The sequence below is a fragment of the Macaca nemestrina genome, chromosome 8, assembly GCF_043159975.1.
Source record: "Macaca nemestrina isolate mMacNem1 chromosome 8, mMacNem.hap1, whole genome shotgun sequence".
NCBI classification, from domain to species: Eukaryota; Metazoa; Chordata; class Mammalia; order Primates; family Cercopithecidae; genus Macaca; species Macaca nemestrina.
The window spans coordinates 64,980,520-65,005,565 of NC_092132.1; the positions used below are offsets into that span (position 1 = coordinate 64,980,520).

The 25,046-nt window shown below is 42.1% G+C and overlaps 1 long non-coding RNA gene across 1 annotated transcript in view; it reads left to right on the forward strand.

The window, feature by feature from the left end:
* The window catches only part of LOC139355817 (uncharacterized), a 46,858-nt gene extending 22,148 nt beyond the window's left edge, over positions 1–24,710 (forward strand). The window contains exons 2-3 of the long non-coding RNA XR_011606934.1: positions 18,847–18,992; positions 23,471–24,710. This is a non-coding gene — a long non-coding RNA (uncharacterized lncRNA). The remainder of the gene's footprint in view (positions 1–18,846; positions 18,993–23,470) is intronic.
* The last annotated feature ends 336 nt before the right edge of the window (positions 24,711–25,046 follow it).

Below are 25,046 nucleotides of genomic sequence, written 5' to 3' on the forward strand. Positions count from 1 at the left end.
CTCCCGGGTTCACGCCATTCTCCTGCCTCAGCCTCCCGAGTAGCTGGGACTACAGGCGCCCACAACCGCGCCCGGCTAATTTTTTGCATTTTTAGTAGAGACAGGGTTTCACCGTGGTCTCGATCTCCTGACCTTGTGATCCGCCCGCCTCGGCCTCCCAAAGTGCTGGGATTACAGGCGTGAGCCACCGCGCCCGGCCAACTAATCTATTCTAATCTCTGGTCTGCCCTTATCTATATGTTTTAATTTTGTTTCCATATGTTATTTGTTTGGATTTTTTTTTTTGAGAGATGAAGTCTCACTGTGTTGCCCTGGCTGGTCTTGAACTTCTGGGCTCAAGAGATACTCTCACCTCGGCTTCCCAAAGTGTTGGGATTGCAGGCATGAACCACTGCACCCAGCCAGTTTCCCTGTTTTAAAAGCTCATTGACTCCTCATTGCTTGTAGGATAAAGTTCAAGCTTCTTGACATGGAATTCAAGAATTCTGTGATCTGCCCCTATCTAACTTTATATTTTAATCTCTCATCCTCCTCCACTTCTTCTCTTTCTACTTGTTCTCTAATAATGGTGCTGTTTCTCTGCTGTTCCTATCTGGAACACTCTACCCTGCCTCTTTCTACCCTCTTCCTCATCATTTAGCTAATTCCTAACCATTCTTTTATAAAACCTATCTTAGTTACTATCTCTTCCTAGAAAGTCTTCCTACCTACCTACCTACCTACACACATACACCTTTGTGCCTTTATGCCTTTATAATTCTCAGGATTCATGTTTTTTTTTTTTTTTTTTTTTGAGACGGAGTCTCGCTCTGTCGCCCAGGCTGGAGTGCAGTGGCGCGATCTCGGCTCACTGCAAGCTCCGCCTCCCGGGTTCACGCCATTCTCCTGCCTCAGCCTCCCGAGTAGCTGGGACTACAGGCGCCCACAACCGCACCCGGCTAATTTTTTGTATTTTTAGTAGAGACGGGGTTTCACCGTGGTCTCGATCTCCTGACCTTGTGATCCGCCCGCCTCGGCCTCCCAAAGTGCTGGGATTACAGGCGTGAGCCACCGCGCCCGGCAGGATTCATGTTGCTCTTTGCCCTTCCTAAATTATTTTAACATGTCTATACACATATTTGTCTGCACTACCATACTATGAACTCTCTAGACGGATATCATGTCGTAGTTACCTCTGTATCCACAACACACTAGCATAGTGTCTTACACTGGTATTCTTGTTTTTTTGTTTTTTGGTTTTTGATTTGTTCGTTTGTTTTTGAGACAGAATCTTACTCTGTTGCCCAGGCTGGAGTTCAGTGGCACTGTCTCAGCTCTTTGCAACTTCCACTCCCAGGTTCAAGCGATTCTCCTGCCTCAGCCTCCCGAGTAGCTGGGATTACAGGTGCATGCCACCACACCCAGCTAATTTTTGTATATTTATTAGAGACAGGGTTTTGCTATGTTGGCCCGGCTGGTCTCAAACTCCTGACCTCAGGTGATCCACCCACCTCGGCCTCCCAAAGTGCTGGGATTACAGGCGTGGGCCATAGTGCCTGGCCTACACTGGTAATCTTAATTGTTGTTGTTGTTGTAGAGACAGTCTCCCTATGTTGCCAAGGCTGGTCTTGAGCTCCTGGGCTCAAGCAGTCCTCCCACCTCGGCCTCGCAAAGTGCTGGGATTACAGGTGTGAGACTATTAGAATAATCAGTGTAAAAAGAAGAAAATTGCGGGCTGGGTGTGGTGGCTCACACCTGTAATCCCAGCACTTTGGGAGGCCAAGGTGGGCAGATCACGATGTCAGGAGATCGAGACCATCCTGGCTAACACAGTGAAACCCCGTCTCTACTAAAAATACAAAAAATTAGCCAGGCGAGGTGACAGGTGCCTGTAGTCCCAGCTACGCGGGAGGCTGAGGCAGGAGAATGGCGTGTACCAGGGAGGCAGAGCTTGCAGTGAGCCGAGATCGCACCACTGCACTCCAGCCTGGGCGACAGAGTGAGACTCCGTCTCAAAAAAAAAAAAAAAGAAGAAGAAAATTGCTAGTCATGCCCCAGTCTTTCCTTCATTGAGAGTCTTCAATAAAATAGATCATCTAAGTTCTAAAAACACACATTTTTCTCCCTGTAGTACTAAAACTATTTCCATTTTGAATGAAAAATTTTAAATATAGTTTATAATATTTCCATTTTTCGTAAATTATCTCCTAGTCTCCCCCAAAACTTGATAACCAAGACTCTAATAAAATGAACTGACAAGATGAATTTTTTTCATCTGCAGACGTTGGCATCTCTGCCTCCCTTTGCCTAGTAACTTTCCCTGTTTAGTCCCTAGATTAATCAATTATTTTCCCAGTTACCACATTTTATGTTTGTGTTTGTTAAACTGTATGCAAATGTACTTGTGGAAGGATTTTATTGAAAAGCCACAAACATTTTATAAGACAACTACAGTTTTTAACCATCCAATTTTATTTATTTATTTATTTATTTTTTTGAGACGGAGTCTCGCTCTGTCACCCAGGCTGGAGTGCAGTGGCCGGATCTCAGCTCACTGCAAGCTCCGCCTCCCGGGTTCACGCCATTCTCCAGCCTCAGCCTCCCGAGTAGCTGGGACTACAGGCGCCCGCCGCCTCGCCCGGCTAGTTTTTCTGTATTTCTTAATAGAGACGGGGTTTCACCGTGTTAGCCAGGATGGTCTCGATCTCCTGACCTCGTGATCCGCCCGTCTCGGCCTCCCAAAGTGCTGGGATTACAGGCTTGAGCCACCGCGCCCGGCCTAACCATCCAATTTTAAACCTTTATTGATATTTTTGGTTTTAAAAAGGAAGTCACGGAAATACTTCTTTGCTTATTTTGGAGTACCTGGTGAATCTTAACAATTCATTCTTTGAATATTTTGGTTATTGTCGCATTCTATTTTTTACTAGAAGACAGGTTCTTCATATTGTGCTCACTGAAAATTGGAGTGAGCTCTCCTTTAATACAAGCATATGACCATTCCTAAAATACCTACCTGCCAGGCTGTAATTGATTAGTGGGGTGTTGGATCAATGTTAGTGCTTTCGGAGAGTTCAGTGAGTGAGAGAATGCTAAGAAATCAAAGAGACCACAGTTGCTGTATTAGAGTTCTCTATTGTTCCATTTAATTTTTACCATGGACGGCCGGGCGCGGTGGCTCAAGCCTGTAATCCCAGCACTTTGGGAGGCCGAGGCGGGCGGATCACAAGGTCAGGAGATCGAGACCACAGTGAAACCCCGTCTCTACTAAAAATACAAAAAATTAGCCGGGCGCGGTGGCGGGCGCCTGTAGTCCCAGCTACTCAGGAGGCTGAGGCAGGAGAATGGCGGGAACCCGGGAGGCAGGAGAATGGCGGGAACCCGGGAGGCAGAGCTTGCAGTGAGCCGAGATCGCGCCACTGCACTCCAGCCTGGGCAACAGCGTGAGACTCCGTCTCAAAAAAAAAAAAAAAAAAAAAAAAAATTTTACCATGGACAAATTTAAAATAAGATTGTTTAATGTAAAATTTACTTTTCATGGCTAAGGGACAACCTGAGTAAAAATGTGCCTCTTTCTTCAAATCACATGAGACAAAAAGATGTTCTCTGTCTTTTAAAATATATGTAATTATGCCTTCTGTGCCACTTGCTATGAGATGTTTTTCACACTCATTCTCTTGCATTTTGATAAAAGTAAAAAATCTTGAAAGATTCAAGAATTTTACGTAAGTTTATACTTCTTTTAACTAATTTATATGGTCAGAATAATAGTCCTATGAATATCATTCATTCTTTTTTTTTTTTCCTTGAGACAGAGTCTCACTGTGTCCACCCAGGCTGGAGTACAGTGACTCAATCTCGGCTCACTGCAACCTCCACCTCCTGGGTTCAAGCGATTCTCCTGCCTCAGCCTCCCGAGTAGCTGGAATTATAGTCGCACACCACCACGACCAGCTAATTTTTGTATTTTTGGTAGAAACAGGGTTTCACCATGTTGGCCATGCTGGTCTCAAACTCCTGACCTCAGGTGATCCAGCCTCCTTGGCCTGCCAAAGTGCTGGGATTACAGGCGTGAGCCACCACGTCGAGCCATTCATTCTTGATAGATATGTATGAAATGAGCAAACAAAGCCACCAATCAATGACATGAGAAAGATGATATGTTTTAAAATTTCTGTGCAATATTTTAAATATGTTATGGTGTGCACCTATTGTTTTATCTATCAAGTGCTTGTTCTGGGAACTGCCCCTCCCTGACTTTTTTTTTTTTTTTTAAACTTTCATTCTCAAAGGAGATGATCCCTCCCTGATTGTTAACAGAGCTGCCGATTCTCCCGTGACACTGTTGGTCACAGGGGTGGGCACTTGAAACAAACTGGGCTGGTGAATCCTAGTCTTTTGATCTAGAAAATAGGGTCATAATGGTGTCACCATCTTTATAGAAAGAAAAGGCAATATAGTCAGTCCCTTTTAATGGCTGAGATTATAAGATGTAAGTCTGAATGATATTTGTGGTACTGTAGCTGTTTAAAGTGTAAGTTCTGAACTTGAAGAGGCTTCTACTGGCCAAAGATAGGACAATTTGAGCATCAATAAAAATATGAGCACCCAAGGCAGGTGGATCACTTGAGCCCAGAAGTTTGAGGCTAACCTGGGCAACATGGCAAAACCCCATCTCTACTATAGAGAAAAAAAAATTAGCCAGCTATGGTGGCACACACCTGTAGTCCCAGTTACTCAGGAGGCTGAGGTAGAAGGATCACTTGAGCCTGGGAAGTTGAGGCTGCAGTGAGCCATAATCATGCCATTGGATGATTATGGGCAAATGGAGTCAGACCCTGTCTCAACTCATTATTTTGAACACTAGTTAATAAAGGGAAAGAACTAAGGATTTATCCTGCCTTCCTTGTATTTACTATACATTAAGGTAACTAAATAGTTTTTTTGTTTGTTTTTGTTTTTATAGAGTCGGGGTCTTGCTTTGTTGCCCAGGCTGGTCTCAAACTCCTCAGCTCAAACAGTCCTCCCACCTCAGCCTCCCAAATTGCTGGGATTACAGGTGGGAGCCACTGTGCCTAGCCACTAAATAATTAATGAAGAAAGTTCTTTCGTGATAGAGTTATTCTACCTAATAAAGGAAGAGCAAATGATAGACTAGATTACCCTCTGTTGCAGACTCCTCTTTTTTTTTTTTTTTTTTTTTTTGAGACGGAGTCTCGCTCTGTCGCCCAGGCTGGAGTGCAGTGGCCGGATCTCAGCTCACTGCAAACTCCGCCTCCCGGGTTCACGCCTTTCTCCTGCCTCAGCCTCCTGAGTAGCTGGGACTACAGGCGCCCGCCACCTCGCCCGGCTAGTTTTTTGTATTTTTTAGTAGAGACGGGGTTTCACTGGGTTAGCCGGGATGCTCTCGATCTCCTGACCTCGTGATCCTCCCGTCTCGGCCTCCCAAAGTGCTGGGATTACAGGCTTGAGCCACCGCGCCCGGCCTGTTGCAGACTCCTAATGAAACAATGGATGACCTGAACTGTCCGATACAATATCTACTAGTTGTCCATGGCTTTGAGCACTTGGAATGTTGCTGGTTTAAATTGAAATGTGTTATAAGCAGTGGCAGGCTGGCAAATGTTTAATGACTGACTCTCTGAAAAGAACAAAACCCTGATTTGTGTTGCTCACCATGGTATGAATACTCCCACCATATCCAATTTTGAGCTACCAACGAGATGTCATTGAATGTAGAGTTGAGATAAAATGCTTACAATGGACTCTCATTTAGCCAGTCAAGCTGGCTGCAGCACCCACTGGCTGTGAGTGAAAAAATCACACCAGACTTTGGAAACTTAAATGAAAAAAGAATATAAAATACCTTTTTAATAATTTTATCTTGGCTGGGTGCAGTGGCCCACACCTGTAATCCCAGAACTGTGGAGGCCACGGCAGGAGGATCACTTGAGCCCAGAAGTTTGAGACCAGCTGGGCAAGATGGCAAAACCCTGTATCTACTAAAAATACAAAAAATAGCTGGGCGTATTGGTGTATCCCTGTGGTCCCAGCTACTTGGGAGGGTGAGGTGGGAGGATCTCTGGAGCCCAAGAGACAGAGGCTGCAATGAGCCAAGATCATGCCACCGCACTCTAGCCTGGGTGACAGAGTGAGACCCTATCTCAATATTTTTTATCTTGATAACATGTTAAAATAATAATATTTGGGATATATCAAACTAATATTATGAAAATAAATTTCACCTGTTTTAACTTATTTTTTAGCTTTTTATACTTTCAACTTTTATTTTAGATTCTGTTTTTAACTTTTTTTTTTTTTTGAGACTTGCTCTGTCACCCAGGCTGGAGTAAAGTGGCGTGATCTCGACTTACTGCAACCTCTGCATCCCGGGTTCAAGCGATTCTCCTGCCTCAGCCTCCCGAGTGGCTGGGACCACAGACACTCGCCACCACGCCAGGCTAAGTTTTGCATTTTTTTTAAGTAGAGATGGAGTTTCACCATATTGGCTAGGCTGGTCTCGAACTCCTTGTGATCCGCCCGCCTCAGCCTCCCAAAGTGCTGGGATTACAGGCGTGAGCCACCGTGCCTGGCTTGTTTTTAACTTTTTAAAATGGTAGTACTAGTCTGGGCATGGTGGCTCATGCCTGTAGTCCCAGCGCTTCAACGTAGCAATATCCTACCCCTGTCTCTACCAAAAAAATATATATATATTAGCCAGGAGTGGTGTGTTGCACACCTGTGGTTTTAGGTACTTGGGAGGCTGAGGCAAGGGGATCGCGCTTGAGCCCAGGAGTTCAAGGCTACAGTGAGCTGTGATTATGCCACTGCACTCTAACCTGGAAATAGAGTAAGACCTTGTCTCAAAAAAATAAAAAATAAAAAAAAAGTAAGAATACTAGAAATTTTAAATTATGTGTGTGTCTCACATTAAATTTCTTTCTTTCTTTCTTTCTTTTTTTTTTTTTTGAGATAGTCTTGCTCTGTTGCCCAGGCAGGAGTGCAGAGGCATGATCTTGGCTCACTGCAACCTCTACCTCCTGGGTCCAAGTGATTCTCCTGCCTCACCCTCCCAAGTAGCTGAGACTACAGGTGTGCACCATCACACTCAGCTAATTTTTGTATTTTTAGTAGAGACAGGGTTTCACCATGTTAGCCAGGCTGGTTTCAAACTCCTGGCCTTAAGTCATCTGCCCACCTTGGCCTCCCAAAGTTGGGATTACAGGCATTAACCACTGCATCTGTCCAAAATTTCTTTGGGCAGTGCTGCTCTAGACAGCAATCATCACTAACTGCCAATACATCAGAGAGATAGTATGTGTCTCCTAATGGAAGTATTAACACCAGCTTTGAAGCAGTCTTTTCAAAGAAATAAACCTGTGCAATATCAAGCCTCTAAGATAAATTACTAGGTTACAGGAAATACAGGGGATAGAGGAGCATGTTAAATGAAATGCTACAGTCAGCAAAATCCAGGATGTAGGATATGTTGTAAGATCACTTTCTTCAATGTATTGCAAGGGGGGGGAAAGAGAAATGAAGGGAAAGTATACAGTGGAGGAAGCTTAAGAGGCCACCAACCAATTGTAATTTATGGACCTTTTTTAGTTTGAAAAACTAAATAATCCAGTGAAGATGGGGCAAAATTGGTGGGGATATATATGAAACCAAAGTGAGCGTAAGTTGAGGATTGTCATAGCAAGATGATGAGTCCACACACAGAGACTAATACTAATTGTATTAGTCTCTCTACTTCTGAAAAATTAGAGTGTATATGCTAGCACTGTACTGCTTGGGTTTGAATCCTGGCTCTACCACTTCTTAACCTTATGACCCCATGCCTCAGTTTCTCCATCCATAAAAAGGAAATGTTGGTTGTATCTACTTCATAGGTTATGAAAATAAAATTAATTAAGGCTGGGCACAGTGGCTCATGCCTGTCATCCCAGCACTTTGGGAGGCCAAGGCAGGTGGATCACCTGAGGCCAGGGATTTGAGACCAGCCTGGCCAACATAGGGAAACTCCATCTCTACTAAAAATACAAAAATTAGTCGGAGACGGTGGCACACGCCTGTAGTCCCACTACTCAGGAGGCTGAGGCAGGAGAATTGCTTGAACCCAGAAGGTGGAGGTTGCAGTGAGCCGAGATCATGCCACCGTACTCCAGCCTGGGAGACACAGCAAGACTCCATCTCAAAAAAAAAAGAAAAAGAAAAGAAAAGAAAATTAATTAATATAAAAGAAAGTGGCTCATGCCTGTAATCGCAGCACTTTGGAAAGCCAAGGCGGGAGGATCGCTTGATGCCAGGAGTTCAAGACTGGCCTGGGCAACACAGCAAGACTCTGTCTCAATAATAATAATAATAACAATAATAAAGAAAGTAAAGAAGGAAGTTGATATGCAAAGAAACAGAGACTTGAAACTGTGGGAACTGATGTGATTCAGGTCTCTGGGTCCAGTTCCCTAAGATTCACATTACTACTCTCTATAAAACACTCCAGTATCCTCCTAATCAATTTCTCTTTTTGCTTGAGCTGGTTCACATTGTGTCTTTGTGATGTGCAAGTCATACAGTTCGAACTAATAGATAAACATATACTCTCACCCTAATATCCTATTAGATATTTGAAGCTTTTTTGTCTGTTCTGGGACCAGCCAGTCTTTGATTACTTTTCTGGAGTTGCTACTTGGGCTCCAGGTTGGTCGCCTCTCAATTTGAATAAGTTATTCCACATTTAGCTTAAAATTTAGAAGTTTGCCTTCATTGGGTAGACTGATTATTAATCTTAAAAAGGCTAACTTGCCTTCTCTATGATTTCATTTAAATTAATAGATTTAAGGTGTTATAACTTCCAGTAGTTGTACGTCTGAAATAACAGGACTCTATTTTTTTTAATTCTCTAGACTAGTTATCTCCAAGGTATCATGATCCATTGGAGTACATGAAGACATAGTTATCATTTTTATTTCTATTTATTTTATCCATACAATAAATCAATAATTGCTAATATTTAATGTAGAGATTGACAGTATCTTATGATTTGTAAATAAATACAATTTATCGGGCTACTTACTAATTTTTTTTTACTCATAGGCATGAGAAATCTAAAAAACAGTTCAGAGATCACTGTCATCAGCCAATGAGTTTTAAACCTTCCTTCAGCACAACTGGCTGATATTCCCAGCCCAACCGCATTCTTCCAATGGCTTACTTCTTCAAATTGAATTTATGATATTAACGCCTATACACTTATCACTCCATCTGGGTTCCTAATCCCATTAACTAACACCAGGTTATTATTTACGTTAGAATATGACCAGTCATTCCAGAAACTTGTCCTTCAAACTCTTATCCAATCAATCACCAAATACTATCTGTTCTACCTCTTACATGTTTCTTGAATCCTCCAGTTCTCTCTACCAATGGGATACATTATCAAGTCTCACCTCCTTATTGTAATGACCCTTCCTAAGAAGTGTTTCTGCATTCAGATTGGTTTCTCTCTAATTTGTGCTCTACCATGAAGACATATGAGCTCTTTAAAATATAAATCTGGGCCGGGCGCGGTGGCTCAAGCCTGTAATCCCAGCACTTTGGGAGGCCGAGACGGGCGGATCACAAGGTCAGGAGATCGAGACCATCCTGGTTAACACGGTGAAACCCCGTCTCTACTAAAAAATACAAAAAACTAGCCGGGTGAGGTGGCGGGCGCCTGTAGTCCCAGCTACTCGGGAGGCTGAGGCAGGAGAATGGCGGGAACCCGGGAGGCGGAGCTTGCAGTGAGCTGAGATCCGGCCACAGCACTCCAGCCTGGGTGACAGAGCAAGACTCCGTCTCAAAAAAAAAAAAAAAAAAAAAAAAATATATATATATATATATATATATATATATAAATCTGGTCTTGTCCCTCGGTTTAAGCCTCTCATTCAGTGTCTACCCATTGCTCTCAAAGCTCAAAATCTTTAAGTTCTTGCATGATCTCCCTGATCTCCACCTCCCCACTCTTTTCATCATGTTCTATCCAAAGTGTTCCCCTTCCAGTTCTTCCAACACCATACTGCTTTTTCTGCCTTGAGACCTGTGAATGCTCATAACCTCCTTCCTTGCCTAACAAACTCCTATTTACCTTGCATGTTCCAACTTAAATATCAATCGCCAAGGATGCTCCAAAGTGGCTCAGGTCTAACTCTCAAAACAGGCTGTGTTTTTCTTTCAAAGCACGTATATATTAATATCTACCTGTTCCACCAGCTTGTAAGATTCAGCAGAGCAGGAATGATACCCACAATGCCAAGCGCAGTATCTGACACCGAGTAAGTACTAATGAGTATTTGCTGCATTAGTGAATGGACAAATATCTTTAACTGTGGTTACTTCCTTTCGCTTTCCATTTCCCTAAATGATTACTTTATGTGTAAATTATCCTATTTATTTTTGTTTATTCATTTATTCTACAAATAATTGTTCCAGGTACTGCTCTCTTTCAGCTGATTTGTAGTTCTTGCTTATCTTTCTTATATTTCTCAGGATATCATTTGTAACCAAATAATTCATAAGGTTAAAAGGTTCATACTCAGACAGACTTGAGTTCTAGTCACTGCTCTACCACTTACTTGGGATGGGGACTTTAGACAAAATTAGAGGGTTAGTATGAGGTTTATATAATAGATGGTAAATAAAACACTCAGTACAGTTTACAGCACCTCATTGGAGCTCCATGAATAATGTTCTTTTCTGTCCAGCCTCAAAGGTTAAAGAAAAAGGGCTCGGTCCTTGCTCCCTCCAAGATACTGTATAATTCTTTCTCCATAAACTCTAATCAGAAAGGTCTCAGAGCCAAAATTCAAAGAGATCTCTCCCATTTTAATCCCTTATTAACTAAATGAGTCATTAAGTTTTCTGTCTGGTGAGTAAAAATTAGATCTGAATTCTGTAATTTAGGCTGTGTGTTTAACAAAGGAGAAAATTACAATTTTCCACAGGACTTATCCCTTCTTTCCATAATAATCAAACAGAAGATCAGTCTAGCAGCAGGATATGGAGTAGATTCGGGAGTCCGGAAGCCCATCCAGCAAGCTGTTGTAATAATTAATGTAGGCATGAGATGGTGAAGGCCTGTTGGCAAGGGAACTAGAAAGGAAGGGAGAGAGAGGGGAAATATCCTAAAGGGAGGCCTTTTCTGATGATCAGGCTGAAGTGGCCATTCTCTACCTATCATTTTGTCTAATTCTCTGTGAAATACTTACCATTATGTGATAATTTTCTTGTTTATTTAGTTGCTTCTTTGCTTATTGACTGTCTGCCTCTATTAGAACATAAGATCCAAAAGGGAAGGGCCTGGTCAGTTCTGTTTACTGTTAGGTTTTTATGTATCATACCCAGAACAATGCATGGTAGAAAGTGGCACCCAGGGTATATCTGTGGGATGAGTAAATTGTTACTGGAAATAAGAAGCAGTCAGATATAACTAAAACAATTTCAAGATTTAGGCTGGGCGCAGTGGTTTATGCCTATAATCCTAGCACTTTAGGAGGTCGAGGAGGGTGGATCAGTTGAGGCCAGGAGTTCAAGACTAGCCTGGCCAACATGGTGAAACCCATCTCTACCAGAAATACAAAAAATAAGCTGGGTGCAGTGGCGCACGCACCTGTAGTCTCAGCTACTCTGGAGGCTGAGGCATGAGAATCGCTAGAACTCTGGAGGAAGGTTACAGTGAGCCAAGATCATGTCACTGCACTCCAGGCTGGGCAACAGAGCAAGACTCTGTCCCCGCCAAAAAAAAAATTCACTTTAGTTCCAGGTCCTGTCCTAGGCCCTGAGGACACAAGGATGAAAAACAGCCTCTGCCCTTTGGGAGTCTATAATCAACAGAAGGAAAGAGATACCTAACTAATTATGATATAAAACAGAAGTTTTCATAGTAGTGTCATAAACACTATGCTATGGGAACACAGAGGAGAGAATGAGTAATTCTGCTCAAATTCTAGAGGTCTACAATATAGCTTCAAAGTGTGAAAAGATGGCTGCTAAATTCTAGGAAAACAGATTGAAGCCCTAAGGCTTGGTGGTATTATTAATGTGTAATACACAATGTATTCTCAACATATCATTGTAAGATGAATGAGTAATTGAACAACAGGACTTGTTATTTTAAAAGATTGTATCAATATCATCTCTTTTATTGATATTAGAAACCATGTTTCTGAAGAATTTTTAGTAATATGGGAAAATGTTTGTGCCACAATAGGTTTTAGTAAGATACAAAATTATGTGCATAGTTTAATTGTAAAAATTTATTTTCCTCTTTACTTTTTCTTAGAGTTTCCAGATGCTTTACGCAGAGAATATATTAGTCACCTCCACCAAATACATATCAAACATTTTTACGAAGGTGGAGTTGAGGAAGAAATAAAATAGCCAAAAAAAAAAAAAAAAAAAAGAGAGGGATGGAAAAGGAGGTACATGAAAATGTTACTCATTATTACAGAACTGGTTCATGTAAAAAAGAAAAAAAATTAAAAATTTTTTTGTTTGTTTTTTTGTTTTGGGATGGAGTCTCACTCTGTTGTCCAGGCTGGAGTGCAGTGGCGTGATCTTGGCTCACTACAACCTCTCCCTCCCGGGTTCAAGCATTCTCCTGCCTCCGCTTCTTGAGTAGCTGGGACTACAGGCATGTACCACTATACCCAGCTAATTTTTGTATTTTTAGTAGAGATGAGATTTCGCCATGTTGGTCAAGCTGGTCTTAAACTCCTGACCTCAAGTGATCTGCCTGCCTCGACCTACCAAAGTACTAGGATTACAGGCGTGAGCCACCATGCCCAGCTGAAAAAAAAATTTTTTTAAATTACATCTGTACTTAACATGTACACTTTTTTCTTTATTTTTTTTAACTTTTTTTTTTTAACATAGGTCTCCCTATGGTTGCCCAGGCTGGTCTTAAACTCCTGAGCTCAAGCAATCCTCCCACGTTGGCCTCCCAAAGCACTGGAATTACAGACATGAGCCAACTTGCCTGGCCCCCATTTTTTTCTTGTCATTATGCCCTAAACAATACAGTATAACAAATATTTACATAGCATTTGCATTGTGTTAGGTATTATAAATAGCATTTACATTGTGTTAGGTATTATACATAGCATTTACATTGTGTTAGATATAATCTAGACTACTAGATTTAAAGTATACAGAAGGATGTGCATAGGTTATATGCAAATACTACACCATTTTATATAAGGGACTTGAACATCCGTGGATTTTGGTATTCATGGGGGGTCTTGGAACCAATCCCCCGTGGATATTGAGGAATGACTCTCCTTCTCAGCTGTCATATTTGGTCGCTCATTGTTCATGTATGGAACATAACAAATTTATTATTTGTGCCCTGCATGTTTCATGCCTATTTTTAGCTTTGCTCCTATTATTAAGTAATTTTCTCAACAGAGGTGTGTGGCAGGAGTGGGAGATAGCTAGATAGCCAATCAGTGAGTAAAATTGAACCTTAGACCATTGATCACAAGGTCTTAACTTCTATTTGGTTCACCACTTAAAAGGTATGTGATCATTAGTAAATAATATTGACCCCTTTGAAAAACCTGTGCACTTCACCAGGTTACTGTTCATTTCTTCATTTACTAATTCTCATGAGATAGAGAGAGAGAGAGAGAGAGAGAGAGAGAGAGAGATAAAGTTTTATAGACATGATTTTACTCGGTTACCCAAGCTGAAGTGCAGTGCTGCCAGCATAGCTCATTATAGCCTCCAACTTCTGGATCAAGCAATCCTCCAACTTCAGCCTCCCAAATAGCTAGGCCTATAGGTGCTTGCCACCACACCTGGCTAACTTTTTTTTTTTTTGAGGCGGAGTTGCACTCTTGTTGCCCAGACTGGAGTGCAATGGTGCAATCTCAGCTCATCGCAACCTCCGCCTCCCAGGTTCAAGCAATTTGCCTGCCTCAGCCTCCCAAGTAGCTGGGGTTACAAGCATGTGCCACCACCCCCTGCTAATTTTGTATTTTTAGTAGAGATGGGGTTTCTCCATGTTGGTCAGGCTGGTCTTGAACTCCCGACCTCAGGTAATCTGCCCACCTTGGCCTCCCAAAGTTCTGGGATTATAGGTGTGAGACACATACCCGGCCGACTTTTTAATTTTTGGTAGAGATGAGGTCTTGCTCTGTTGCCCCAGGTGGTCGTGAGCTCCTGGCCTCAAGCGATCCTCCTGCATTGGCCTCTCAAAGTGTTGGAATTACAGGAGTCAGCCACTGTGCTTGGCTCTCATGTAATGAGTTTTTATTGCATATTTACTACTCAGCAGCTCTGTACTAGGCATTCATCAGTGAACAAGATCAATATAGTCTCTATGCTCATGAATCTAGAAAGAAAACAGAAAAAAAAACTCAATTGAAAATAAAGCAATTACAAATTGTGACAGATGTTATGAAAAAAACAAGAGAGCAGGAAAGAGAAACTTTTTGTTGTTGTTGTTTTTGAGATGGAGTCTCTCTCTGTCACCCAGGCTGGAGTGCAGTGGCACTATCTCGGCTCACTGCAACCTCCACCTCCCGGGTTCAAGTAATTCTCTGCCTCAGCCTCCCGAGTAGATGGAATTATAGCCACCCACCATCATGCCCAGCTAATTGTATTTTTAGTGGAGACGGGGTTTCACCATCTTGGCCAGGCTGGTCTTGAACTCCTGACCTCGTGATCCACCTGCCTCGGCCTCCCAAAGTGCTGGGATTATAGGCATGAGCCACCGTGCCCAGCCAAAACTTTTTATTTTATTTTTTTAGACAGGTCTCACTCTGTCACCCAGGCTATAGTGCAGCGGTGATGCAAACAAGGCTCACTGCAGCCTCGACCTCCTGGGCTCAAGCCATCCTCCCACCTCAGCCTCTCAAATAGGTGAGACCACAGGTGCCCAACACCATGCCTGGCTAATTTTTTAAAAAAATTTTGTAGAGGCCGGGCGCGGTGGCTCAAGCCTGTAATCCCAGCACTTTGGGAGGCCAAGATGGGCGGATCACGAGGTCAGGAGATTGAGACCATCCTGGCTAACCCGGTGAAACCCCGTCTCTACTAAAAAATACAAAAAACTAGCCGGGCGAGGTGGCAGGCGCCTGTAGTCCCAGCTACTCGGGAGGCTGAGGCAGGAGAATGGAGTGAACCCAAAAAGCGGAGCTTGCAGCGAGCTAAGATCTGGCCACTGCACTCCAGCCTGGGCGACAGAGCCAGACTCCGTCTCAAAAAAAAAAAAAAAAAAAATTTTGTAGAGACAGGGTCTTGCTGTGTTGCCCAGGTTGAATGAAAGAGAAACTTTGGATAAGAATGAGTACAATAATATTTTAGGCAGGGAATATGTTTTTGAAACAGAATAGTGTACATAAAGACCCAGAGATGGAAAATACTGTAATATTGGAGGAGTTGAAAGAAGATGCTTGTCAGGAGTGAAGTGGATGATTGAGGAGAATGAGGTGAGATGATGTTAGAGAGAAGGCAGAGCCAGATCTGTACAGCCCTACAGCCATAGTAAGGTACATGGAGATTATTCTAAGGGTTGTGGGACAGCAAGAGGGTTGTGACATGGTCTGGTTTCACTCTGAGAAATTATTCTACCATTTGTATAGAGAATGGAATAAAGTAAAAGCCATTGAGTATAGCCCAGGGTAGCAATGTTAAAGGCCTGGACTAAGGAATGCAGTGTCAACAGAGAGGAGTAGATATACTTAAGGGATATTTTGGAGACAGAAATTATGAAGACCATATGAAATAATGAATTTAACAAGCTCAGTAAACTATAAAACGCTTGTATATTTTGAGTTTAGTATCACACTTCTGAGTCTTATGGAACCAGAAGGATTGTATAATGTTAAGTTATTCTGCTACCAGTGGACTTAATTATATCTGTTTTTTTAATCTGTACTGTATCACCTGTCTTATCTAACTAAATCCGCTCTCAGAAAAAACTACTTTGTTCTTAAATTCTCAATATAAGAATTCAACAAATATTCATTAAACCAAAGATATGGGACGCTTAGCATAAATGTATTTAGATAGCAGATTTTAATATAATTTGGTGAAAACATAATTTATATATTATTTACATTTAAAGATATACAGTACTTGCTCTGCACAGCTCTTAAAATACAAAAGAAGCTCCTTTATTAAACTGCGAGAATTATGTGCTAGCACAATGCAAAGATTGTTGGTGGAAAAAAACAGAACAAAATAATAATTTGCACTGACACTTAAGGTTATAGAGGCTCATAGTATTTTCATGTCTAAATAAATAATGACAAATTACCTGAGTAAAGAATATTAAGAATTACCAATGTATATGACTACCTCTTTGATTTTAAAATCTTTCTTTTACTAATAAAATACAGTACAGTAAATGGATATTAGTGAATTTTCCTACACTTTAATAAAGCCAAGTGTACTTCTATACAAACAAGAAGTCCTTCCACCTGCCAAAATAAAATTCAAAACAAAATGAAAAAATGCTTATTTTGCCCCAATTTAGCCCTAACATTCTTTGAGGGGGTTCTGAATTTCAAATAGATCCAATCACCCCCAAATGGTATCAAATTCCATCCTATCTGCCTACTTAAATGCCTAGCCTTTGTTTAAAGTAAGTGGATTAACATTTTCATTGTTGGGATGTTCTTCTCCAATCTAGGTTTGATAGATTATCAGCAATTTTTAAAAACCTACCACAACCCTCCCTGCTCTTTCTGCCCACTCCTCCCTCCCCTTGACAAGAACCTTTCTTTCCTTCCCACGGTAAGATTCTATGACTCATCTCTTTTGAATGCAGGCAATAGTCTAGCACCTTCCTTTCATCACTCAGTTGCGAAGGTTTTTCGTTATTGAACAGCTTTTGATAAATGTTTGTCTATTATTATTATTATTATTATTTAGAGACAGGGGTCACGCCTGTAATCCCAGCACTGTGGGAGGCCAAGGCAGGATAACTTGAACTCAGGAGTTCAAGACCAGCCTGGGCAACATGATGAAACCCTGTCTCTACTAAAAATGCAAAAATTAGCTGGGCATGGTGGCATGAGCCTGTAGTCCCAGCTACTGGAGAGGCTGAGGTTGGGAGATTACTTGAGCCTGGAAGGCAGAGGCTGTATTCTAGATTATGCCACTGCACTCCAGCCATGGTGACAGAGTGAGATTCTGTCTCAAAAAAAAAAATAAAGATGGGAGGGTTGGGGGCAGTGCTCTGTCACCCAGGCCAGAGAGCAGTGGCACAATTATGGCTCGCTGCAGCCTTGAATTCCTGGCCTATAGCGATCCTCCTGCCTCAGCCTCCCGAGTAGCTGGGACTATAGCCTTAAGCCACTGCGCTCCACCCTAATATTATTTTTAAATCCAGGTGTCCCTGTAAACGTTTTTAACATGAAGAGTAAATTATTTGCCTCTGGCTCTTTCCCCATCACTTTTTTCAGAGCACTTCTAGTACTAGGCAGCCCAAAGCAAGGTGTTCAGGTTTGTTTTTTTTTTTCTTTTTCGAGACAGGGTCTCACTCTCTCGCCCAGACTGGAGTGCAGTGGCTCAATCTCGGCTCACTGCAACCTCCACCTCTCAGGCTCAAGGGATTTTCCTGCTTTAGCCTCCGAAGTAGCTGGGATTATAGGCACATACCACTACCGCCCAGGTAATTTTTGTATTTTTAGTAGAGATGGGGTTTCACCATGTTGGCCAGGCCAAACTTCTGACCTCAAATGATCCACCTGCCTCAGACCCCCAAAGTGCTGGGATTACAGGCGTGAGCCACCACGCCCAGCCCATTCAGGGGTTTATACATTTAAGCACCCCTGAGGCATACCTAAATGGTCCCCTCAGCATTTCACTTCCAAAGCTGTGGCCAGGACTTCTGGGCATCTGTGTTTTCCTATGTCATCTTTTTCACTGATGATCAACTGGATTGGCCCCAAACAAGAAGTAACCCAAGGCTGTTTAACACATCCATGCATGTCATTTAGGAATAGAAAGGAAGGTTCCTTGCCATGTGCAGAGCTTGCCATTAGGGCATTTCTCCAAACATACGGATACATGTTTGACTGGGCTTCATTTTCATTCTCATTGTGACCACAAATATCATAGCTTCTTGAATTGTGCCTCTGTTTTTAAATTTTACTTTTCATTTCTTCCCTATTTCAGCAAGCGTATGTTCTCCACCTCTTAAAGTTTCCTAAACACTGACATTTATAGGATACATAATTTCATTGTCTTATCAATAATGGAACACTGAAAAATATTTATGGAAGATATTGATCTATGTTTTTTGATGATGATATGCAATGTAAAGTGATTATTATATATATACACATATAAAGTATATATTCTCTAATATGCAAAATGCTTCCGTTTATTCCTGACTCCATTTCCCCACTCCCTTCTGACCAAATCTTGTTTACGTCAGCTATTAGCATAGCACCCATTTCTGACAAGAGGAGGCACATCTTTTTTTTTTTTTTTTTTTTTTTTTTGACAGAGTCTTGCTGTGTCGCCCAGGCTGGAGTGCACTGGCACAATCTTGGCTCACTGCAACTTCCATCTCCCAAGTTTAAGTGATTCTCCGGCCTCAGCCTCCTTAGTAGCTGGGACTACTGGTGCATGCCACCACACTCAACTAATTTTTGTATTTTTAGTAGAGACAGGGTTTCACTATGCTGGCCAGGCTTGTCTCGAACTCCTGACCTCAAGTGATCCACCTGCCTTGGCCTCCCAAAGTGCTGGGATTACAGGCATGAGCCACTGTGCCTGGCCAAGGAGGCACATCTAAATTCTGACAGAAACTGCGTTAGGAATGGCATTGCTGAACTAAATCCCTGACTTTCCATGCTCTTCTCTTTGCAGCGGTGCCAGAGCCTAAACTATAAACGTGGAGATATTTGGAACTTTGGAACCTCTGACAGTCTAATGTGTCAGAACTAGCACAGAAGAGGAGTGTTAGAAACCGGATTCTCAATCTGAACTTCAACCCTACTAGCTAGAGATCCTGAGTAAGCATTTACCTTCTCTGAGCCTCGGTTTCCTTTTCTGTTAAATAGAAATAATCCCTTACCAGTTCAAATGTATATCGTAGTATTTATAAAGTGACATGCTAATGTTAGTTGTTGCTCTCATTTAAAAGGAAAGGCAGAGACTATAACCAACCAAACAAATAAAACTAGGAATTTAAAGAATCTAACTCTGGAAGCCCTAGTCTAAAATTGCCTTATCCTAACCTGAATTTACCCCTTTTCTATTACTCAATTGCACAACGTTCTTTCCCCCATATCATACATGTTTGAAATAATATATATTCCCTGTCTTTTTAAAAATAGCTTTGCAGGCCGGGCGCGGTGGCTCACGCCTGTAATCCCAGCACTTTGGGAGGCTGAGGCAGGTGGATCACGAGGTCAGGAGATAGAGACCATCCTAGCTAAAATGGTGAAATCCCCTCTCTACTAAAAAATACAAAAAAATTAGCCGGGCATGGTGCGGGCGCCTGTAGCCCCAGCTACTCGGGAGGCTGAGGCAGGAGAATGGAGTCAACCTGGGAGGCGGAGCTTCCAGTGAGCCGAGGTCGCGCCATTGCACTCCAGCCTGGGCGAGAGAGCGAGACTCCGTCTCAAAAAAAATAAATAAATAAAATAGCTCTGCAAATATTCGGAATTCATTAGTCATTCACATATGGGTGTTCAATGCTTTAATGGGAAGTTAAGATAACTATGCTGAGGGCATCGAAGTTTTATTAGGGAAGAAAGAAGCAATCGTTAGGAAATATGACATTATGTAGGAGTTGGAACAGGCCCAAATGGAGGGAAGCAGTGCTGCCTTGGGCCAGGACAGAGGCCCTGGTGAAACACCAGCAGGAGAGAGAAACATGAAGAAAAGGGTGGAGATAACAAGGCAGGCTTCACATTTTCTGGAATTTTCCTCTTTATATAGAAAATGGGGGTAAAGCTCTATTTATTCCACTCTTCTCAGTAATACTTCTAGAACCCAGAATTCAAATGAGTAGTATACATCCAAAGTTGACCAGGTTTTTGTGCAGTAGCCTGGGAACTCAACCATCACAATGTTTCTGAAAAAAATGTATTCCAATTTTCAAAGAGCCAACCCTGAAATGCATTTTTGGAATGCAATCTGTTTGAAAATGAAATAACAAGGCAGCCTGTATAAGTTAGCTTTCAAATAAAATTTGGGGTTAGAAACATACCAACTACTATGAAAAACTGGTTTCTAATGGGGACTCAATCTTTTTGAGATATCTTGGATACTTTTTGGAAGGAGGTGGGCTACAAATATACAAATGAGGCTTCTAGATAAAAAAAAATTTAAATGGATTTTAAGACTTTAACATGGAGCTATAGAACAGTCTCACCAGTTCAGAGATCCAGGAAATCTTTCCCATAGCCCTGGAATCAACTATTCACTTTAGAATACAATTGAGCTTCATCCACTTTGGAGTAAAGCCCAATTATATCCTAAGAATAATCTCTTCTACATTAAATCACATCCATGTGGAAAAAAAAAAGCTCCTCAAAAAATGTACACTACTGTAGCCATGGCCATGATTTATTACACCTCTTTATAGTATTTAGAATCACTAATACTCACAATTTAAAAAATAAAGTGACAGGTTACGGTGAAATGATTTCCGTTTTTTTCTTTTGTTTAATGTACCCAAGATAGTACTTCATGAAATAATTTCCAAAGTTCAGTAACTTTCTTCAGTTGGAATAGATATAACTTAGAATTTCTACCACAGTAATTTTACTCAGATAAATGATATGAATAATGGATTATTCATTACTAAATTTTTTTACACAACTCATCTCTTTCACACACTACCTTATATCTGCAACCCCAGTAAAATTTGTGTTCAAGAAAAGAGCTAGGCTGGGCATAATGGCTCAGCCTGTAATCCCAGTACTTTGGGAGGCCCAAAAGGAAGGATCGCTTGAGCCCAGGAGTTCGAGACCAGCCTTGGCAACAAAGTAAGACCCTCAACTCTACAAAAAATACAATTAGCAAAGTTTGGTGGCACACCTATAGTGCCAGCTACTTGGGAGGCTGAGGCAGAAGGATTGCTTGAACCCAGGAGTTTGAGGGTGCAGTGAACTATGATGGCACCGTCACACTCCAGCTTGGGCAACAAAAGTGAGATCCTATCTCTAAAAATAATAACATTTTTAAAAATTTATTAATAATTTTAAAATAAGAAAATAACTAACATTTTTCCTTCTAAGGGCAGTCACCCATATAAGTAGGTGACTATAACTTATGGTCCAAACTGGATGCTGTTCTCCAGAAAAATGATAAACCAGATGAGACATCAGTAGGCATAGAACAGGACTGCCTTGGGAAATCATGACTGTCGTACTCAATTCATAGCTGCCCTTTGACTGCCCGGACTTCCCTCTCACCAGAGCATGACCTGCAGTAGAGAGGAAGGAGCATGGCCTAATGCAAAGATCACTGCATCAGCTCTCTTGGGTGCCATCCTACCTACAGAACAGACATATCATCTACCTCCTCTTTAAATCAGAAACCTAGAAGGACGCTGGATTCCTTATTCTCCCTCACTCCCTTCTTCCAAACACATATCAAGTCTTACTAATTTCACTTCCTAATCCATCCATTTCCACCCACTCTACCAACACTACCTTAGTTCAGTTCATCACTATCTATCACTTTCTTATTACAACAGCCTTTTACCTCCTGACCCCTCCAATCCATTCTTCACACTGACACCCAATTGATATTTATCAACCAATCATTATCCTTAAAACCCTCATTGGATCCCCTTATCCTCAGCTAAATCTTGAGCTTGTCCTTCATAATTGGTTGCACACCTCTAGCTTCCTCTCAATCACTCCTTCCCCTGCAACTTGCACACTGTTTCAAATTACATTCAGTTCCTAGAACACACCTTCATTAACTATATTTTGCATAAAAGCTTCTCCTCCATGCTCCACACACCAGCGCACCTCACTTCTTTCCCATCCCACTCCTGTACCTGAAATTCCATCTCCATGATTTAGATCTCAGCTTAGAAAGGACTTCCTCCAGGAAACCTTCCTTTCCAAATCCTTCCCATATGCTACCGTTGCACTAATCTCTACTTCCCTTGTCAGAGCGCTGGGAACTCAACCATCACTGGAACTCCGTTAGCAAACTAGGGGTCCTTTCTTAGTCCAAACCCCACCTCAGTGAGGGCCAGCACTTCAAACCAAACTTTCCTGGCCTTGACCTTCTAGCAACCTGTTTTGTATAAGAAATCAAGAAAACCTCCTCACTTTCTGGAATGGCAGCCTGAATTTGTGCCCTTTTCTCTTTTCTTTTTTTTTTTTTTTGAGACAGAGTCTCACTCTGTCACCCAGGCTGGAGTGCAGTGGCGCGATCTCAGCTCACTGCAACCTCTGCCCTCTGAGTTCAAGCAATTCTCCTGCCTCAGTCTCCCAAGTAGCTGGGATTACAGGCACCTGCCACCGCGCCCAGCTAATTTTTTTGTATTTTTAAGTAGAGACAGGGTTTCACCATCGTGGCCAGGCTGGTCTTGAACTCTTGACCTCATGATCCACCCGCCTCGGCTTCCCAAAGTGTTGGGATTACAGACGTGAGCCATCGCACCCCACCTTGTGCCCATTCTTAATCCCCAGCCTCCATCCTCCCACCTCAGCCTCCCAAAGTGCTGGTATTACAGGCATGAGCCACCATGCCTGGCCATTCCCAATTTTTATACCCTTCTGCAGATCATGGTAAATAACTAATCATACAGTCCTGTGTCTTTCATTTTTCCCCTATGCTGTAAGGCATCTCCTTCAGTGGAAATGAATCCCATGTACCTTATAAAAGTGCTCCAGGACAAACAACATATGGAAAGGAAAATTGGCTTATTGCCACCAAAAATACTAACTCAGCAGATTTTCCTTTCCTCCTAAGTTTAACCCAATGAAGAAAAGTGCTTACATCACCAAGGCTTTGAGACCCCAGGGAAATCGCTGACAGCTGACCTCTCAATCTCTTTTAGAGCACAGTAAAGGGCAAATGCCTCAAGTTGTAGGAATTGTGCATTCACAAACCATAAAATACTACATAGATATTCATTAGTATTGTATGCTTATGATCACTATATTCTTTTGAAAACATTAATTGATACATTGTAATAGTACATGTTTTGATAAATATCTATGCTGTTTAATAATCTAGTCAGGGTAGTTAGTACATCTGTTACCTTATGCGTTTATCATTTCTTTGTCGTGAGAATATTCAAAGGCCTCTCCTTTAGCTATTTTGTAATGTACATATTTTACCATTAACCATAGTCACCCAACTGTGCAGAATTTATTTTCTATCCGATTGTAACTTTGTTCCCATTGACCAACTTCTCCCCAAACTGCCATTCTTCTCTCCCTCCCCACTCTCTGGTAACCACTGTTCCCTTCTCTGCTTCTGATATCAACTTTTTTTTTTTTTTTTTTTTTTTCAGATTCTACATGTGAGTGAGATCATGCAGAATTTGTCTTTCTGCGTCTGGCTTATGTGATCTCTATATTCTCATTTTGAGTTTGAGACTGTCCTTCAAACACAAAAGGATATAGAAACAGTCTCCTCCTCATTTAGGAGAATACCTTGGAGGCACAAAAATTCAGTTTATGCAAGAACAAACAATGAGAATAAAAGAGCTAGCAGTAGAGTGATCTTCCAGATTTCAAGTATGAGGACAGCAACATTCAGCCCTAGCTAAAAGCATCTGCTTCCCCCCCCAGCTCGATCTCAGGTCATATTCCTTTGGAATTTCATGGCCAGGACAATAATCAACTGGAGAATGTTGCTTTTTGGAACCAGTGTGCCCAGAGTTAAAGAGAAACAATTTTAGGCCAGGCATGGTGGTTCACGCCTGTAATCCCAGCGCTTTGGGAGGCTGAGGTGGGAAGATCGCTTGAGTTTGAGACCACCCTGGGCAAGTTGACGAGATCCGGTTTCTACAAAAATAAAAAAAATAGCCAGGTGTGGTGGCATGTATCCGTAGTCCCAGCTACTTGGGAGGCTGAGGTGGGAGGATCACTTGAGCCCAAGAGTTCAGGGATGCAGTGAGCTATGGTCATCCCACTGTACTCCAACCTGAGCGACAGAGCGAGACTCTGTCTCTCTGAGAAAAAAAGAAAAGAGAGAGAAAGTTTTGCTTTCTGGATCCTTATGTCAATAGCCCTTTTTCTCTGTGAATAAGGTTGGATGAGAGGGCACCAGGAAGGGCCAAGCTTCTGTCAATATACAGTTGACTAGATCTACTAAAATGTTCATATTCTGAGAAGATGTTCAGTATAACAATATTCTATTCTGTATTCTGAAAAATAAATAATTTCATAAATACTATTTGAGTATCTGATAAACAAAATTAGGTGATTATGTAAATGCAACATAAATCAGCACTGCATGAAGTAATTTAGATAGACTGTGACTGGCCTACCCCTGTCCCCATTTTTCATACTGTGATTAGAAGGAAATTGCTTGGAATGGCCCACACACTCTGCATGATCTGGTCTCGCCCAGCATGCTGTATCCATCCACATTGGTCGTATTTCAGTTCCTCAAACACATGAGGTTCTTCTTTTTTTTTTTTTTTTTGAGTTGGAGTCTCACTCTGTTGCCAGGTTGGAGTGCAGTGGCACAATCTCGGCTCACTGCAACCACTGCCTCCTGGGTTCAAGCGATTCTCCTGCCTCAGCCTCCCGAGTAGCTGGGATTGCAGGTGCCCTCCACCACGCCTGGCTAATTTTTGTGTTTTTAGTAGAGATGGGGTTTCACCATGTTGGCCAGGCTGGTCTCTAACTCCTGACCTCGTGATCCGCCCTCCTCAGCCTCCCAAAGTGCTGGGATTACAGGTGTGAGCCACCGCGCCCGGCCACACATGAGCTTCTTCTTGTTATTTTTAAACAGAGATGGTTTCTCCCCATGTTGCCCAGGCTGATCTCAAACTCCTAGGCTCAAGGGATCCTCCTGCTTCTGCCTTCCAAAGTGCTGGGATTTCAGGTGTGAGCCATCGCACCCAGCGTGTTGTTGTT